The sequence below is a fragment of the Porites lutea genome, chromosome 1, assembly GCF_958299795.1.
Source record: "Porites lutea chromosome 1, jaPorLute2.1, whole genome shotgun sequence".
NCBI classification, from domain to species: Eukaryota; Metazoa; Cnidaria; class Anthozoa; order Scleractinia; family Poritidae; genus Porites; species Porites lutea.
The window spans coordinates 36,821,969-36,834,291 of record NC_133201.1 but is presented as its reverse complement, the minus strand read 5'-3'; the positions used below and the strand labels follow the sequence as shown (position 1 = coordinate 36,834,291).

The 12,323-nt window shown below is 38.3% G+C and overlaps 1 pseudogene; it reads left to right on the top strand.

Annotated features, from left to right (window-relative positions):
• Positions 1–7,491: 7,491 nt before the first annotated feature.
• LOC140938029 (uncharacterized) lies at positions 7,492–10,281 on the top strand (annotated as a pseudogene).
• The last annotated feature ends 2,042 nt before the right edge of the window (positions 10,282–12,323 follow it).

The following is a 12,323-nucleotide window of genomic DNA, read 5'->3' as shown; positions in this document are numbered from 1 at the left end:
CCCTATCCTAGAGTAAACTGCTTGAAAACCATACCCTTCACAGCGGCACATACCTATATAGCCCATATATGGCAGTAGCCCCCCCCCCCCCCCCCCGGGGATCCAAAGAAGCCGTCTGCCTATATCGAAGCTATACGATTTGCTACCCACCAAACACAGGTACTTCAAGTTCACCGTAAGTCGGCGAAGTTTGCATTTAATTTCGTTAAACCAGAAAACTTGAAAGAAACACTGTATCCGCAAGAGTTACGCTCTTTTAAAAACGCAGGAAAGAGGAAAAAGGAAAAAAAGAATTATATTTGAAGTAAATGAATGTTGTCACGCGATCTCATTAATCTCTGAAAATCGCTACTTTGCTTCGTAGTGACCAAGAACTCCTTCCTACCAAGGACTTAGGAGGTATTAGGATATGGTGGTGGTATTGGGTAAACTCATAAGTATATTTCCAAAATTGTCAAGAAAGATGACGTTGATCTCTAAAATGCGTATGTTGATACCTTGCTTCGTAGTGATCAAGGACTGGTCGGTTAGTGCTCCGTACAGTCATCTTGAACCTAAAACGAGAAGTCCATGATAGACTACTGCAAAGCTGATTCAGAACAACGTGTATTGTTTTTTTTTCATAGCAATATTTCGGCTGGCCATACCAGCCTTCTTCAGGTTTACAGATGTTACTGAGCTTATGTAGGAATCACAATATATATAAACGGAGAATGTCGCAAAAAAATTGTTTAACCCATTCGCCCCTGAAGATTTTGCCGAAAAACACGTTTTGAAGCTAGTCGAGTGGTTTTCTGGTCATTGTCGTGCTATTAAGAGCTAAAACTTACCACAAAGCCGTTTACAGGTCGTACTTCGCGGCCTTCTGATCCAGATGAAAAATATCAGCTTGCGAAGCTCAGGCCTGCCCAGAAAGCAAAATTTCGAGGTTTAAAAGTGACACATCAGTCTTGACTTTTACTTTTCTCTTTCTCTCCTTCCCTCCTTTTTCGCTTTTTTTGCCTTCTTTTTTTTTCTCTTGCTGGGCATTTAGTAGGCTTCATTTTGGTGGGAAAAGTTTTTAGGAAAGCTTTTAGGATCTTAGGATTAGATGAAAGGAAAGGTAGGTGAAAGAGAGAGGAGAAAATGACGTACAACACACACAAAAAGAACTAGAAAAGAAAAAATAACAAGGATATCGACTACAATAATTCGTCACGGCGGTTTAGGCCATTAGGTTCAAGAATCATGGCCTTATCTATCAAATGCGACTCCCTAGCCTTACGAACTGAGTCACGTGAAGAATAAATTTTCTCTAGTGGGATTAACTGCATGTCAGTATGAGAATGGTTAGAGTGAGAGAGAAAGTGTTCAGAAACAGTAGTGGGTTTAGATTTAATGTTAGTTTTGTCGACTGCACGTCTGTGTTCGTTAAATATGTCCCTGAGGCGTTGCTTAGTTTCACCCATATATTGTAAATTACAACGGTTACATTGAACCATGTAGATCACGTTTTTAGTGTTACAAGTAATGTGTGAAGTGATAGAGCGTGTTTCACGTATAGCGTAAAAAGTATGACTTGTGAGGCCGTTAGTAATGTATGGACAAGTGGTGCAATTTTGTCCACAGAGGAAGGAGCCTGGCGGAAAATGATTGTTAGAGATAACGGGTAATTGTGCTTTAACTCAGTAAAAGGTCACGAAGATTAGAGCTACGTCTGTAAGCAACAAAAGGCGGTTGCTTAAAGACGTATTGTTATGAAAAAAAAATACACGTTGTTCTGAATCAGATTTGCAGTAGTCTTTGGACTTCCCTTTTTGTTTCTTAATATTTTGGCTGATTAGATCTCTTTTCTAGAGATCCAACGTTTACAACTAGCAGGATCTTCGTCCACGGTTTTTGCAGTTAATTTGAGTCACCTTGAAGGCGGTATGAACAGTACCAAGACGGAAATCTGACGGTGCCTACCCCCGGACGGTACTACATCTACACTCAACTTTACTTCCACAACACTAAAAGAGTCTTCATCAATGTTAATAAGTCATTACCATGATTCAGCCGCCCGTAAATAATATAAAGTACCATGGTAGTGTGTGCGTTGGCGGGGTTTTCAACCGTGAAGGCTGGTAACGTCATCACACTGACTGCCCACTATTATCCCTATAAATATGGTCCCAAAATTTACATGGATTTCAAACAGTTTACATTGGAGCATTTTTTTATTTAAGGTATTTTTAGTGCGTGGCGAAAAATTATCTTCGTAATCCAAGGGGTAACTAAAAAAGATCACTTCAAAGATTAAGAGATGTAAATTCAAGTGGCTACTTGACTAATTCAGGATTACACTATTTTGTAGGCGAGACATTCTACATTGGTTTCATGGTACAACGGCTCTACATATCTATATACACACATTACTGCAGTGCAACCAAATTTGATGTTTCAATAAAAGATGATTAAGTGCAATATTTATGCTACTTTCTGTCCGGATCTTTCACGGGTGTGAAGATTTGGAGCACAATGTAATTGGAACAAGGCGAAAACAACGCCTCTACCTGAGTTTCCAGTTCTTCTTCCTCCCCCTCAGGAGTATGTTCAACCGCAATGGACTGGGTATCAGTAGCAACCTCCTGCTCCTGCTGATTGAAGATGAAACTCACTTTTTATTGGATTGTCCAAGTTTTTCTTCGATAAGGGATATGTTCTTCTCTAAACTAGAACCTAAAATACCGTTTCTACGACTACAATCACATGAGTCCTTATTATCACAGCCGATGAATTCTACTGACTATTTTATTAACATCCAATTAATTTCATTTATATGAACTTGCTTTGAATTGAGAGAAAAACTTATCTCCGGAATAATTAATCCTACTGATGGTTAGAAATAAACAATGATTAATACGTTTCAAATTATTTTAAATATTTAATTTACAAGGAATCAATGATTAATTTCAAGTAGCTTTTGCAATACTGTAATACTTTGTTATCAGGTCATGCAAATAAGGCTTATTGTTGTTGTTGTTACATACCACCACCTCCTCTACCACATCAATCACCATGACCAAGATTTCCTATCAACGTCCCACCGCCTCTTCCGTTGTTATGGCAACAGGATATGCCTCCATGGCAACCTCCCCAGGGCCCTCCCTCGATGGGCGTGGCCCTTTTTCCCAATTATCACTCGTCATGAAATGAAAGTACACAAAATAGTTACACATCCCTTTCCGAGACAAAAACGGAGTCGACCACCAGTGATACTGTTGCTATAGAAACATCTGATACAGGAAATATTGAAAAGGAAAAATGTCCAGACAGAACTGCACCCTCAACACAACAGGTGGCTGATTTTTTAGCTCAGTTGCGTTCAAGTAGTTGAAGATCGAAATACTCCTTACTGTCTCTTTTCCTACAAGCCAAGTAACTAATAAGAAACTAATAACTAATAATAGAAATAAAACAACATCAAAATGTAGAACTCTGTTGATTCAAGAGCAGTCACTACTGTAATGCAAAAAAATGTTTATATCTTCTCCCATATTTCCCTTTTTTCCCTTTAGTCTTCTCCTTAATGCTGCGAGCTCTCCGGGTGAACATCCTTGTGACTACTCCACCAATCTTGGTTGGGACACTGCGCTTAAAAGCAATGCGAAATAAAACTCGATTTAGGAGGTTCGTTTAGTTATGATGATTTTGAGTACGGTTGTGTTGGCTCATGTCATCTTAACTTCGATTCACACGCTATTTCCCTTGTTGGTTATGTTCAGAGCACGCTTGCTTGGATGCGAATATTCGTAATTTCAAATTAATTATTCAAATTCAAGCTTATTTTGTTGCTAGAAGCTTTCTTCAAGACATTTGACGGGGAAGACAATATTCTTTTACAAGTTTTTCAGCGTTTTTGATTGGCTCAGAGTGTATCAAACGACTCTCAATCGAGCACTAGACTGCTTCTACCGTACACCAGGTTCGTGCCGAAGGATTTCGTTTTTTTCTGGATGCTCTTATAAGAGACAGACATAGAGGGACTTGTGCCTGATCTATATAACTACCCAGAATGTCACGTTAGTTCTTTGAAGCCACAGCCCAAACACTCCTTAGAAGGACACAATGAACAAGAAGGATTTCATAGAGATGAAAAAGGAATCGCCTGCGCCTATTTTTCATTTCGTTGGGTAGTCGATACCAGACCTCTTACCCGACTGCTCAAGTCTGGACTGCCCGTGCCTCTCATTGCCATTGCTGGATCTGATCCCTTGCCTCGCGCAATCTCTCGAGTAGCCAGAAATTTATCCACGATTTGATAGGGTTTTTTCTAAATTCAACCCCTTCATACGGACACCCGTTAATGCAGACAACAGACATTTTGTTTCTTGCCCTATCCAGCATATTATTCTCATAGAAAGTGATCCTCGCTAATTTGAATTCAACATTGTCAGCTGTGTGCTCAAATAAGCCTTTCCTTTCCAAAGGTGCCTTTCAGATGAAAGCATGTTGATGTTCCCAGCGCCACCATATGCACCAGATAGGATGAATTGTAGACGCCAAAATTCAGACTATTTTGGCATCAAACGAGTTATGAAAAGAACAATTTTTAGTTTTTCCTCATCCTATTGTATTTCGAGCACGGACCTCTGAAGACCAAGGTAGTCTAACGAAGAACACTAAGAGAGAAGCGAACACCCCTTTAACACGGACATTTTTTTTCCCATGGCCCTTCAGTGTCCGTATTAACGGGGCTTGACTGTACACCGCTAAAGCTCCTGAAGAAAACTTAATGAGTTTATTATCACTCATCCAATAGTCCGCTATACAGCCGTTTTTAGTGTCGTCATGCAACGCTCCTCCCCACTAATAGTTAGTGGGGAGGAGCGTTGCGTGACGACACTAAAAACGACTGTGTAGCAGACCACTCATCCAAGGAAAGGGACGTATTTTGATAAAGAATGTTAATTATTTGTCATACTCGATTAGTTGGTTGTACTACGTTATTTTATTTCATTATATTTGTCAGTATCACAATGCATATAATTATCAGTTATTCAAGCCGCAATGCTTGAAAGAATAGTCGCCAGACTTGCGACTGACCCATGAATTAAACCAGGTCAAAAAATAATGCTATAATAACATACTAAGATCATCCATATATACAATTTCAGCTTTCCTAAGAACGTAAAAATATCTCTTGAAGCCAGAATAAAAAACTGTTTCTAAACATGAACGAAATTCACGTACCCCATAAACGTACTAATGATTGAACATCCACACGTCTTACATATAATTAAGGTGGCTCGACTGGATTTTTTTAGGGGGATACCTCCCAAGTTTGAGCCTTAACTACGTCGGCATGAGTAAAGATATGGAAAAAAGGTTACCACAACAGTATTACATAAAGATGAAAATTTCTTATGATTTGGGTTTTATTGCAATCATAGTCGCCATGGCAACGTAATGACGCCATTTCGTTTTTCATTTATCTTTGTGTTTCTCTGTACCAGGAGTTTTTTAAAGAAATCGCTTAAGGGAGTATGTACCTGCCATAATTGCCTCCATTATGGCAAGGTTTGAAGAAATTCTATGAGAGCGTTTTCGAAATATTTTGAAATGCAGTTTTAAGAATCATAAAAACAGTGAAATAGCATGCTAGCCGCACAATTCGCTAATATTTTAAGAAAATGATAAGCTTTGGGAACGCGGCTTCATCTGATAGTGGATTGATTCCATTGAAAACTGCATACAAAAAAAGAGGGGAATTGCTCTGGGCGATCGCGAGCAAGAAGGATTTTATTAACTTGCATTCAGATGCTTTTGATACAGTTTTTGGAGGTAATTTGGTCCACGCCTAAAAATTTCGCATTTTTCCAAAAACCGCTCGATAAATTTTTTTATAAATTCGACAATCCCGAGATCAATCGTCAAGAAATATTCTCTGCAAGTTTTAAGAACATTGAAAACGGGGAAGGCTTTTAAATAGGGCCTCAAATATAGCCAATTTTCCCCCCAGATTTTGTGTTTACAAGCGAGCGTCCTCATTATTCACTGGCATTGTTTTCAAGTTTCATATACACGTGCACATTTAGCAAAAAGATAGAATTTGCATCAAAAAGGACCCTCGGTTAAAGCTCCGGGATATGCTAATTACCGGGTAAAGAGGTTAGTGATACATTTTTAACATCAGAACAATTCTTTGTGACAGTTTCTGTGATGTTATAACCCGATTAAGATAATTAAGTATTGCTTCCTACACGATGAGCCGTGACGTTCACCGTTTCGGCTCTCATTGCTATCTGTGAGTACAAGCCAATTATTAGCATATACCGGATATTTCTTTGGAAAGTAATTTTTGATGCAAATTTATATCTTTTGCTATTTGTGCACGTGCATATGAAACTTGAAAACAATGCCAGTGAATAATAAGGACGCTCACTTGTAAACACAAAATCTGGGGGGGGAAATCGGTTATGTTTGAGTCCCTATTTAAAAGCCTTCCATGTTTTCAATGTTCTTGAAACTTGCAGGGAATATTTCTTGACGACTGATCTCGGGATTGTCGAATTTATAAAAAAATTTATCGAGCGGTTTTTGGAAAAATGCGAAATTTTTAGGCATGGACCAAATTACCTCCAAAAACTGTATCAAAAGCAGCTGAATGCAAGTTAATAAAATTCTTCTTACTCGCGATCGCCCAGAGCAATTCCCCTCTTTTTTTGTATGCAGTTTTCAATAGAATCAAACCACTATGAGATGAAGCCGCGTTCCCAAAGCTTATCATTTTCTTAAAATATTAGCGAATTGTGCGGCTAGCATGCTATTTCACTGCTTTGATGATTCTTAAAACTGCATTTCGAAATATCTCGAAAACGCTCTCATAGAATTTCTTCAAACTTTGCCATAATGGAGGCAATTATGGCAGGTACATACTCCCTTAAGCGATTTCTTCAAAAAACTCCTGATACAGGGAAACACAACAATAAATGAAAAACGTAATGGCGTCATTACGTTGCCATGGCGACTCCGATTGCAATAAAACCCAAATCATAAAAAATTTTCATCTTTATATAATACAGTTGTGGTAACCTTTTTCCCATATCTTTACTCATGCCGACGTAGTTAATGCTCAAACTTGGGAGGTACCAACCCCAAAAAATCCAGTCGAGCCACCTTAATGTCGCCATTTCCTGAGGGCACAATTCTTGTTTTCACTTGCCCTTCGATTTAATAAACAACAACGTATTTAGCAAGCTACTATTCCCTAGTACTATGCATTTGTTCTGTGTTCTTCTTTCGCAAAAGTTGCCAATTTCAGCGCTGCGCTTTCAAGATGATCAAGCTCGTTTTTATCTGTGTCTCCCTGGTTTGTGCCAGTTTATATTTCTCCCGAGCGGGAAGTACACCGCAAAATCAAGTAAGACAATGGTCAATTTCGTTTATTTACCAAAAAATATTTTTTTTTCATTACACGACCTATTTAAGACGTATTGGAAGTCGTGAAAACATTTTGAAAACCATAGTCACTGTCTCTGGTAAAGATGACAAAGAGTGCGTCAATCAGTTTATAAGCGTGCCTCAGTGAGATCAGTGCGGCGATCGAGTACCAAGAGTGCTTTCCGGACCATCGGACAACCGCTCGAAACTCATCAAAAAAGACACATTCCCTTTTGCACAGTTTAATCGTGATTTGTGAATAGTGAGAACTGTGCGAAGCAACTTTGCAGCCCAAATTTGATACTTAATCCAGATCTTTAAAATGAAACTTTTATTTCAGAGAATTTGTGCTCCTTCGCATTCACCGATCGACATCAATGTTCATGGTCGGAGAGGTAAAAAGGTACGTGACTGTGAATTTCTCTACATGCACAGTTCGAAATTTTAGTGCCGCAATTAGTAGTGATTTCGAATGCCTCATTTTAGGGAGAAAAAGGTGTGAAGGGCGACACTGGAGCAAAAGGCGATAAAGGAAAACCTTGCCAATGTTCCTTACAGGTTAGACAGTGCTAATAGTTTTCATTTCTTATAAATGTTGATATAAAGGATCCCTTGGTCCTATACTAGTTAATAGTTAACGTTTAGTCAACTGAGATATGTTTTGCGGGAGCCGTTATAGGACAGAGGCACCCAACGACTGTTTTTTCTGTTAAATTTCTGTTCGGAGAAGAAAATATTGCCTAGAATTTTCTTAAGCTTGAGGGCGGCTAAAAATTTCTAGATGACCGTTCCATTCACGAACAATTTTCGAAACTTATCTACTAAATTGCCTACGATTTTTTTTTCACATTTCTGTCACCAGGTTAGGCAATTTTTGTAGAAAAAAGAAGACCTAAAATTTTCGGATTCAAAAATGTGATGGAGAGAGGAACCAGATAAAAATCTCCTACTTCCGTAATACATTACATTGTACTGATCTACAATTTTCGGTGGAATAATACTAACAAAGCCCTTGTAATTTCAAAAAGACTCAAGCTCCCTTAGGATGACTGAGCAGGTACAAATTTCATAGCGCCGCTAGAATGCATTTCTAGAGATCTGAAAGTACTCTGTATAACCTAAAAAGTGTTTTCAATGCATTTCGGAGGAAACCGTCGTTGGGTGCCCCTGATAGGAGCTGTGTCACGAACATTTACCAAAATTAAACAGTTAGAAATGGTACCAAATTGCATGAGCGAAACATAAAAATAACCGCTCAAAAACACTAAAATATAGTAAGGTATAAATTAGACAGCAAATACAAAAGGAGGCACGGACGAACCGTAGTAAACTTGAAAAAAATTGAAACGGATTAAGATTCTAGTTTTTGAAAACTTTCTAGTTAAAATTAGCTTGATCGGGTTTTTCAAAGTTCATTTTTGTTCTTTGTAACGTTTGATATGATGTTTGGGAGACATTATAGTTTGATATGACGTTGTGATTTTTGCCATCTACAAGCAATTTAGGTCCATAGAGCATAATTGGAAATACTTAATAAAATTAAATGAGCTAGAGAGCCGTGAAATATTCCCTTTAACTTTCAATAAATGACGGAAGCGGAAATTTTCAATAAAACTCTCTCTTGTACAATTTAGTTTTTAAGTACAGGTATTAACTTTCACAATTTTGCGGTCTTGATCCTTTGCTTTTAGTGCGAATCGAAAGCACAGATTCGTACAATTAGTACAAATTGATGATCAACTCAGTGCATGCTGTTTTAAGTATTATATAGATCTCTGCTCAGTTTTACAATACTTTAAAAGTTTTATGTCATTCTAAGGAAACATTCATCATCGGCTTTTATTTCAGGATCCAAAGAAACCATCTGCTCATATCGAGGCTGTTTACAAGAGAGAGGTCCTCTACCCAGCCAACACAGGTACTTCAGTTCATTGTTTTACTAGTTCACGGCAGGCTACTGCTTTTTTTTAATTTTGTATTTTGTCTAGCGAGAAATTCGAACAGATAGTTTATCCTCATAAAGTTTCGATGATTTACAACACAGACCTCAGAAAAAAAAATACAATAACAAGTAAGTTTAGTTTCTTCGAGCTTCGAGGAAAGAGCAGGATTTGAATCAAGAGGATTTGGAGTCATCAAGGCTGAGTTTTTCAAAGAAGGATTAAGTTATGTACTTACGCTGAAGATAAGAACTATAGCTGCAAACGACGGTAATTGAGGTAAGGGGTGGGGTTACAAGAAAATTTTCGAAAATTTCCCACGCATGGTCACGCACATCTCCCAAACCACTTAGAGTGTATGTTTATAACTTGCTTCTTAGTGATCAAGGATTGGTCGCTCAATGCTCGGTACAGCCATCTTACAGGCGGTATGAAGTACTACAACGGAAAACTGACGGTGCCTACCCCCGGACGGTATTACATCTACGCTCAAATTTACTACCACAACAATGGGAGGGTTTTTGTTAATGTAAACAGCAAAGCCATTACCATGATGCAACCGCCAATAAGTGTTAATCACCATGGTAGCTTGTACGCTGGTGGGGTGTTCTACCTGAAGGCTGGTGATGAAATCACCTTGCATTGAGCATCGACAGTTATCCAAATAAAGCCGCCAAGATATACATGGCCACCTACCACAGTTACTTTGGCGCATTTCTGATTTAAACTTTTAACATCAAACCCCCTTCGTCATTAAGTGCAACTGTTAAAAGTATAACATAAAAGCTGTAGGTTTTAAGGTTACTAAAATAATTCAGGGTTACGTATAAAATATACCCTTAATTATTCGTAGGAGACATTCTGCATTCGTCTCATCGTACCACTATTTATATTATTGTATAAAATTTATGCAACTGGGTTTGAACGATGTTGAAATAAAGGAGATACTGCCACTGCTGGAGCTGTCTTGATCTCTGTGTGGTTTTTTCAAAGGGTGGGAACGTCTGGAAAACAAAAAATCGAAAAAAGGGGTTGTAAATTCCAGCCTTTCATCACTTCAACTCTGTCTAAAAGAAGCTAGGAAACGACTCGATAAATTTCCATCAACATTTTGACGCTTTTGTCCATCTGTTTAAGTTCACTCGAGAGAAAAAACACCAACAATCGTGTTTTTGACTGTTTGTCTCGACCTGTCTTTAATGCAATGTATAACAAAATTGAAACATACAAATCTACATCATGAAGGCAAAGTTTTTCAGTAGCAACGGAACATCGAAAAAGTAATGGGTTTAATTAATTAGTTCAAACAACAACCGGCTTTGCAACATGACGTGGAATGTCGTAATTTCGGGGCACCCTGAACAACGATTTCCTCCTCAACACATTAAAAACACTTTTTAGGCTGTTCAGAGTTCTCAAACCTCTATTAAGAGGCCCTCCATGTGGTCACCCTCTATCAAACGGTCACCTATCAATTTTCCAAAATTTAGCATAAAGTAAGTAACAATTTTACGCTCATTTACGCGAGATGTGGAAGTTGAGCATTGCCACCCTGGTAGCAGGGATCAGCTAAGTCTCGTTCCCAGTCGTCGTCCTCGGTGATTTCGGATGTGACGTCACCTGTCAAGTTTGTCGGGAAAATTCGCCGGTTCCAAGCCTCCTCTTGTAACTCGGATAGCGCGAACTGGCCTGGGTACGAGGCTGCCTTTGGGTTTTGTTTACATGACTGCGATTAATAGACTAATTCCACGTTTTCATTAGTCAGTAAAGTAAATCGCTAGAAATATACGTTGTACACTGTCAAGTTCACAAAAATATATAGCAAAGGAGTACGACGGGTCTCCCGCATTACACTCTATTTACTCTTTGCTTTAGGTTTTGAACGATTTGATACTTACCCTTAAACGCCCTTGCCATGGATGCTGAAATCAATCTTAAAACGTTATCACGTACTTTTTTCCATTTTAAGGGCCGTTGTCAGTAACTATCGCGAATCACGCCGCCAGATCAATAAATTCGAATTTTTTTTTCTTTCACCAAAACAAACATTTTGGTAAACTATTTTCAAAAACAATATTCAAAAGTTCCAGCGAAGCTCCGTTTATGCGAAAAATAGGAAATTAAGTTTAAAATCGGCTTGAAACAATTCGAACTGCCACCAAACTGAGTGAAAAAACAAACAAACAAACAACAACGACAATAACAGCCAAAAAAAACGCTTAAAATGAATGGACAAATTTGAAGAAGATAGAAGCGGATCGCAATTGTGGTTGCCTAACAGTTTTCAAATTATATCTTTTCGTGTGCAACGTTTGAAATAATGTTTGGGAGACATATTTTTTTGACACGAAGCAGTGATTTTGTCATTCACAAAACACTGCTCTGTAACAGACCCAGTGGAATCTATATCTTCACCTGGTTCTCGGAGAAAACGTCACCGGGTTGGCTTATTTTCCACTGGAGTTTTTTCCTACTTGTATATCTCCCATAAAAGCTAAAATAGGCAAAGTGGACTACGCACTCCCCTGTTACAATCAAAGCCGCCACCAACTTTTCTGAAAGTTTACCTTAAATTAAGATTATGTAATATGTTCCCCGAAGCGAACAAAGAAATCCGAAGCAATTCAAGTGAAAGACAAGAGTGTGAGAACAACATGTGTGTTAGTCGGTACGTTTTCACAGAGGCGTAAGGCTCATCGATAACTAAGGCTAATATAACTAAACAAGTCTAAATTTTCATCAAGATTTTCAAAGGAAGAGTAAGGAATATTTTTGTTCAATGTATACAGATACAATGAAATAGTACCTACAATTATATTTCATTCACAAGGCACAGCAAAAGGGTGATTAAGTAATCTCAAGATCGGAATTTAAGGTGCAGTCAGGGTGACTTGTAAATTCAAGATCCTTTCGAAAATTAAGTACAACACCAGGCCACCAAATTTCAAAGCTTAGGGGTAAGACAACTGAGAAGGTATC